We start from the raw sequence: 7,219 nt of genomic DNA, 5'->3' as shown, positions 1-7,219 counted from the left end.
ACATAATCTTGTTAATTGTCCTGTAATCCAATCCCTGCCATGCTTGGGTGAGGATTAAAAAAAAACATGTTAAACTATTTTCATTCTTTGTTAATTTCTCTCTACTTTAGTTTTTTAGTGCATTCACATTTTTAAAATTTTTAAATAGTTTTTCTGTTCTCTGTAGTGTCCACCAAGCGCATTTTATTAATAAACCTTCTCTAGAAATTGCCCAAACTAGCCATGCGCCCTGGAAAGCTTGGGCGAATGCCCTTAGCCAAGATGGCCGCAGTTACCTTCCATCGCCCTTGCTTGCCCTCAGCAAAGATGGCCCCAGCGACTTCCTTTTAAACTCACTTTTCCCTTAACAAACATGGCTCTTCCGCTTCCGGATTCCGCTTGCCGCCGCTGCCTGATGGTGAGTGTAATTGACGAATATTTTGGGCGGGTGTCTGGGTTGATTCAGGAGTGCCTTGGGACTGGGGGTAGAGAGGGGAGGGTGCCCCACAATGCTTTAGATCGTTATCTCACAATTGGGAAGTTGTGGTCGCTTCCCCTGGCACACTTCCAATTTCCTGCCATGCACCCCTCCTCCACCCCAGGGTGCGACCTCTGCAGCTTCAGCAGCCTTAGCTTTGGCGATCCCCGGAGTCTGCAGGCAGTGTGTCTGTATGAGCTTAGGTTTTTCTTCTTTAAAAAACAAAAAACACCAGCTTTGTTGAGCTATAATTCACAAAAAATAAAATTCACGTTTTTAGAGGTTTGGTCACATGTGACTATAGAAACGTTTTGTGAGTTTATTTGAGCCTGTTGTCTCTTTTTAAAAAAACACTAGCTTTTTAAAATTAATGTTTTCAAAATTTGTCCTTGTAGCATGTGTCAGAACCTCATTCCTTTATTGCTGAAAAATATTCCAAGTATGCATATACCAAATTTTATTTATCCATTCATTAGTTGATGGACATTTGGATTGTTTTCACTTTCTGTCTATTATGAATAAAGCTGCAATTAATATTTGTGAAGGTTTGTGTGAACACATGTTTTTATTTCTTGAGCATGTACCTATAAGTGGAATTGCCTGGACAAAGTGTAACTATTTTTCTTTTGAGACACTGCCAAACTGTTTTCCAAAGTGCCTGCACCATTTTACTTTTTTTTTTTTTTTTTAAATGTGACTATCCAGTTATCTCAGTGTTGAAATGTTGAAAGGCAGTCTTTTCCCTGTAGAACTGTCTTGGCACCCTGTGGAAATCGTTGATGAATAGACATATTTCTATAGAAGACATACAGATGGCTATAGACACATGAAAAGATGCCCAACATCACTAATCATCAGGGAAATGCAAATCAAAACACAATCAGATATCAGCTCAGACCTGTTAGAGTAGCTATTATCAAAAAGACAATAGTCCTGACTGGTTTGGCTCAGTGTCAGCCTGTGGACTGAAGGGTCCCAGGTTTGATTCCAGTCAAGGCATGCATGTACCTTGGTTGCGGGCATGTCCCCAGTAGGGCGTGTGCAGGAGGCAGCTGATCAATGTTTCTCTCTCATTGATGTTTCTAGCTCTCTATCCCTCTCCCTTCCTCTCTGTAAAAACTCAATAAAATATATAAAAATTAAAAAAAGATAAGAAATACCAAGTGTTGGTGAGGATGTGGAGAAAAGGGAACTCTCATGCACTGTTGGTGGGAATGTAAAGTGGTGTAGCCACTATGGAAAAGAGTATGGAGGTTCCTCAAAAAATGAACGATTCAGCCCTAGCTGTTATGGCTCAATGGATAGAATGTTGGCCTGTGGACCAAAGGGTCCCAGATTCCATTCCTGTCAAGGGCACATAGTTGCAGGCTCCTCCCCTGGCCTGGACCCTGGTCAGAGCTCATGCAGGAGACAACCAATCGATGTATTTCTCTCTTCGATGTTTCTCTCTGTCTTTCCCTCTCTTTCACTCTAAAAGATCAATGGAAAAATATCCTCGGGTGAGGATTAACAAAAAACAAAACAAAACAAACAACAACAGAAAATGAACAATTTAGCAATTCCACTTCTGGGTATTTATCCAAAGAAAACAAAAACACTAATTAAAATGATATACCCTCTGTTTATTGAAACATTATTTATAATTGTCAAGATACAAAAGCAACCTGTGTTCATCAATAGATAAATGGATAAAGAGCATGTGGTATCCTATCTAATAAAAGAGAAACATGGTAATTGGCATACGACCGCTACCCTCCCCATTGGCTAATCAGGGCAATATGCAAATTAACTGCCAGCCGAGATGGCAGCTGGCAGCCAGGCAGCTTGAAACTAACATGAGGCTTGCTTGCTTCAGTGACGGAGGACTGCAACGTTCCCAACCTGCCTTGCTGGCCTCTGAGCTTGCAGTTTAAGAAACATTGTAATAAATATAGAAGCTAAACAAAACCCCAGAAACCAGCTTTCAGCCGGCTGGGATCTCAGAGCTGGAGTTGATACAGAGTTTCGATTATAAAACTGAAACAAACCAGATACCTGCTTTCAGGAGCTGAGGCCTCAGAGCTGGAGCCAAGCCTCAGAGCTAAAGCTGGCCCAGAATAAAAAAGAAAAAAAAAGAAAAAAGGAGCAGTTGGGAGCTTCAGTCCCAGCCTGAAAACAGCCTTCAGCCCCTCACCCAGACTGGCCGGGCACCCCAGTGGGGACCCCCACCCTGAAGGGTGTGTGACCAGCTGCAAACAGCCATCATCCCCTCATCCAGGCTGGCCAGGCACCCCAGTGGGGACCCCCACCCTGATCCAGGACACCCTTCAGGGCAGACCAGCCAGCCCCCACCCATGCACCAGGGCTCTGTTCTATATAGTAAAAGGGTAATATGCCTCCCAGCACCGGGATCAGCGGAGCCGCAAGGCCTCCCAGCACCAGGATCAGTGTGACAGGGGGCAGCGCTCAAACCCCCTGATCGCCCTGCGGCTCTGTGTGTGACAGGGGGCGGGGCCACAACCTCCCTATCAGCCCTGCTCTGTTCATGACGGGAAGGCCCCCCAACTCCCTGATCGGCCCTGCTCTGTGCCTGATAGGGAGGAGCTCCCCAACCCCCTGATCACCCTGCGGCTCTGTGTGTGACAGGGTGTGGTGCCCCAACCCGCCCACCCCACAGGCCCTGCTCTGTGTGTGATGGAGTAGAGCCATAACCTCCCCATCGGCCCTGCCCTGAGTGTGAGAATGGCGGCGCCCCAACCCCCTGATCGGCCCTGCTCTGTGGGTGATAGAGGGCGGCGCCCCAACCCCCCCACCCCCACGGGCCCTGCTCTGTGTGTGATGGGGTAGAGCCATAACCTCCCCATCGGCCCTGCCCTGAGTGTGACAGTGGCAGCACCCCAACCCCCTGATCGGCCCTGCTCTGTGGGTGATAGAGGGCGGCACCCCAACCCCCTGATCCGCCCTGCTCTGTGTGTGACAGGAGGCGGTGCGCCAACTCCCCTATCGGCCCTACTCTGTGAGTGACAGGGGGGAGCTCCTCAACCCCCTGATCGGCCCTGCTCTGTGCCTGACAGGGGGCAGCGCCCCAACCCCGTGATTGGCCCTGCTCTGTGCGTGACAGGGGGTGGCGCCGCAACCTCCCCATCGACCCTGCCTTGAGTGTGACAGGGGGCGGTGCCCCAACCCCTCAATCGGCCCTACCCTGAGCGTGACTGAGGGTGGCATCACAACCTCCCGATCCACCCTGCTCTGTGCATGACAGGGGGCAGCGCCCCAACTCCCCAATCAGCCCTGCTCTGAGCCCAACCAGGGGCTGCACCTAAGGATTGAGCCTGCCCTCTGCCACCCAGGAGCAGGCCTAAGCCAGCAGATCGTTATCTCCCGAGGGGTTCCAGACTGCGAGAGGGCACAGGCCGGGCTGAGGGACCCCCGAGTGCACAAATTTTTGTGCACCGGGCCTCTAGTCCTATATAATAAAAGGCTAATATGCAAATAGACAGAACGACTGGTTGCTATGATGCGCACTGACCACCAGGGGGCAGATGCTCAACACAGGAGCTGCCCCCTGGTGGTCAGTTCACTCCCACAGGGGGAGCGCCGCTCAGCCAGAAGCCCTGAGCTGGGCTCATGGCTGGCAAGTGCAGCAGCAGTGGCAGGAGCCTCTCCTGCCTCCGCAGCAATGCTAAGGATGTCCAACTGCCAACTTAGGCCCGCTCCCTAAGCCATCAGTTGGACATCCCTCGAGGGCTCCCAGACTGCAAGAGAGTGCAGGCCAGGCTGAGGGCCCCCCCCCCCCCCGAAGTGCATGAATTTCATGCACCGGGCCTCTAGTATATAGAGAATGGACTATTACTCAGCCATAAAAAGAATTAAATCTTGGCCCAGCCAGCATGGCTCAGTGGTTGAGTATTGACCTATGAACCAGGAGGTCATGGTTTAATTCCTGGGCAAGGCACATGCCTGGGTTGTGGCTCGATCCCCAGTGTGGGGATTGTAGGAGGCAGCGGATCAATGATTCTCATCATTGATGTTTCTATCTCTCTCTCCCTCTCCCTTCTTCTCTGAAACAATAAAAATATATTTAAAAAGAAAAGAATGAAATCTTGCCATTTGTGACAACATGGATGAATCTAGAGGATATTATACTAAATGAAATAAATCAGAAAAAAATACCATGTTATTTCACTTATATGTGGAATCTAAAAAAAAAAGCAAAACAAGACAGAAATAGACTCATAGATACAGAGAACAAACTGATGACTGCCAAAGGTGTGTGTATGGGGGAGGATTGGAAAAATATGTGAAGTGCATTAATAGATACAAACTTTCAGTTACAAAATAAATAAGTCACCAGGATATAAGGTAAAGCACAGGGAATATAGTCAATAATATTGTAATTACTTTGTATGGTAATAGATGGTTATAAGACTTTTTGTGGTGATAATTTCATAAGATATATAAATATTAAATCATTATGTCGTATACCTGAAACTAATATAATATTGTATATCACCTATACTTCAATTTTAAAAAAAGAAAATCAATTGACCATAAATGTAACATTTTACAACTGGACTCTCAATTCTATTTCATTGATCTATATGTTCAATCTTTTGCCAGTACTATACAATTTTGATTATTGTAGCTTTTCAGTAAGTTTTGAAATTGAAAAATATGAGTCCTCCAACTTTGTTCTTCTTTTTCATAATTGTTTTGGCCATTCTGGGTATTGCATTTCCATATGAATTTTTGAAAATTTTGTCAAATGTGTACAAAAAAGAAAGGCAACTGAGATTTTGATAAGAATTGCATTGATCTGTAGATCAATTTGGGCAATAAAATATTAAGTCTATGAACATAGGATGTCTTTCCATTCATGTAGATCTTCAGTCTCTTTCAAAATTTATTTTGTAGTTTTCAATGTATATGCCTTATGCATTTTTATTAAATATATTCCTAAATATTTTATTTTTTGATGCTATTATAAATGGAATTGTGTTCTTTTAATTTCAATTTAATTATTTCTTGCTAATGTATATTAATATATGAGTTCCACCTGGCCAGTGGTGCTCAATGGTTGAGCATCAGCCTATGAACCAGGAAGTCACCGTTTGATTCCCAGTCAGGGCACATGCCTGGGTCGTGGGCTTGATCCCCAGTAGGGAGCGTGCAGGAGGCAGCCGGTCAAGTATTCTCTCTCATTGATATTTCTATCTCTTCCCCTCTCCCTTCCTCTCTGAAATCAATAAAGATATTTTTTCCAATTGGACTTTCTTGAGGCTTAACCCCAGGTTCTCTCCTCTTCTTTACGTGTGTGTGCGCGCGCGCGCATATACATATTTTTAGAACTATTTGAGAGTATGTTGTAGACATCATGTCCCCCTATCAATATATATTTGAGGGGCATCTCTAAAGAATAAGGTCATTCCCTTATACACCAGGTTTGGTTGAAAATGGGAGGGAGCAATTTGGGCATGTTGAAAAGTCACAGTGACAGTCCAGTGGAACAGAAGTGAGAGAAGGGATTGTTGTCCCTGAAGGCTATGGACAGATCCAAAGAATGGCACTTAAGGCCCAGGCTGGCCCCTTGTCATTCAGGCTCTTTTAAGAAAGGAAAATATGCAATTCTGGAGAAGGAAGTAGAACCACATATCAAAAATTTGGGGTCAGCCAGGCCAGATGGCTCAGTTGGTTGAGCGTCTTCCTATGCACCTAAGGGTTTCCAGGTCGATTCCCGGTCAGGGCACGTATTTGGGTTGTGGGTTTGGTCCCTGGCTGGGGCATGTGCAAAGGCATCTCTCCCTTCCTCTCTCTAAGCACGTCCTTGGGTGAAGATTTAAAAAGTTTTCGGGCAAAAAATAATCATTGTATTTTACTTGCCAGCCTACATGGTTTCAGACTATAACGAGGTCTCTTCTATACCTATTACTTGCTTTGTGCTTTACATGCACAAATTCTTATTTGTTCACATACCTAGTTTGGAATGTATTTGATGTTCAATGTAAGTGATTCTAAAAGAAAAGGTAGATGTCACATCAGTGTACTATTTGTTTTCAAAAAAGGATTTCTTTTGTTTTACATTGATAACAACACCTTCAGTTGATGGTTGATTTCAAGGCACCTTTGTAGGCAGGCATTCATTGACCTACCTATTTGATCCCTTCCAGAAGATTCCAGAGCAGTGTTTGGTAACATGAAGAGAGAAGGAGGAGCCACTGATAGCTTGCAGCAGAGGTGTTTGCTGAAACTTCAGGCCTGATTGGCTAATGTAGCACATGTGAAAAGACAGGACGTTCTTGCTTCTTTGGGCACATTAATCACTCCACTCCTTTCAGAAGCAATCAGCTGATGTCTTGGCTCACTCTCTGCTAGAGCAAATGTTCACAACAGCATGTGACTTGATGTCTTCAAACAAGAAGGGTCTTGCCAGGTCTCTCTGTTGATTTGTTTCCATCCACCTTCTCCTATCTGTGCCTGCTTAGGTCACAGTATGGAGGCTGTGCAGAGGAGAGTGGGAGGTCTTGGTGCTGAGTTCATCCTAGCTTGGTACTTTCTAGATGGGTTTCCTTGGGCAAGTTACTCTACTTGTCTCTGTGTCTGGGTCAGACTGACTGTAAATTAGGGTAATAATTGGATTACCTGCTTCATAGAGTGGTTGCAGATAAAGCTCAGCACAATACCTGGCATGCAATGAACACTTGATAAATATTCTTATTTTTTTAAAGATTTTTTATTGACTTTTAGAGAGAGAGGAAGGGAGAGGGAGAGAGAGAGAGAGAGAGA

At 45.2% G+C, this 7,219-nt stretch overlaps 1 protein-coding gene across 1 annotated transcript in view; it reads left to right on the top strand.

Moving 5' to 3' along the window:
* Positions 1–363: 363 nt before the first annotated feature.
* SHLD1 (shieldin complex subunit 1) overlaps positions 364–7,219 on the top strand; it is a 79,472-nt gene continuing 72,616 nt past the window's right edge. Inside the window, exon 1 of the mRNA XM_081096481.1 lies at positions 364–397. The gene's annotated coding sequence lies outside the window, so the exon portion shown is untranslated. The remainder of the gene's footprint in view (positions 398–7,219) is intronic.

This window comes from Myotis nattereri (assembly GCF_964212035.1).
Source record: "Myotis nattereri genome assembly, chromosome: 8".
Taxonomy (NCBI): domain Eukaryota; kingdom Metazoa; phylum Chordata; class Mammalia; order Chiroptera; family Vespertilionidae; genus Myotis; species Myotis nattereri.
The sequence above is the reverse complement of the archived record's forward strand: the minus strand, read 5'-3'. Positions and strand labels throughout refer to the sequence as shown.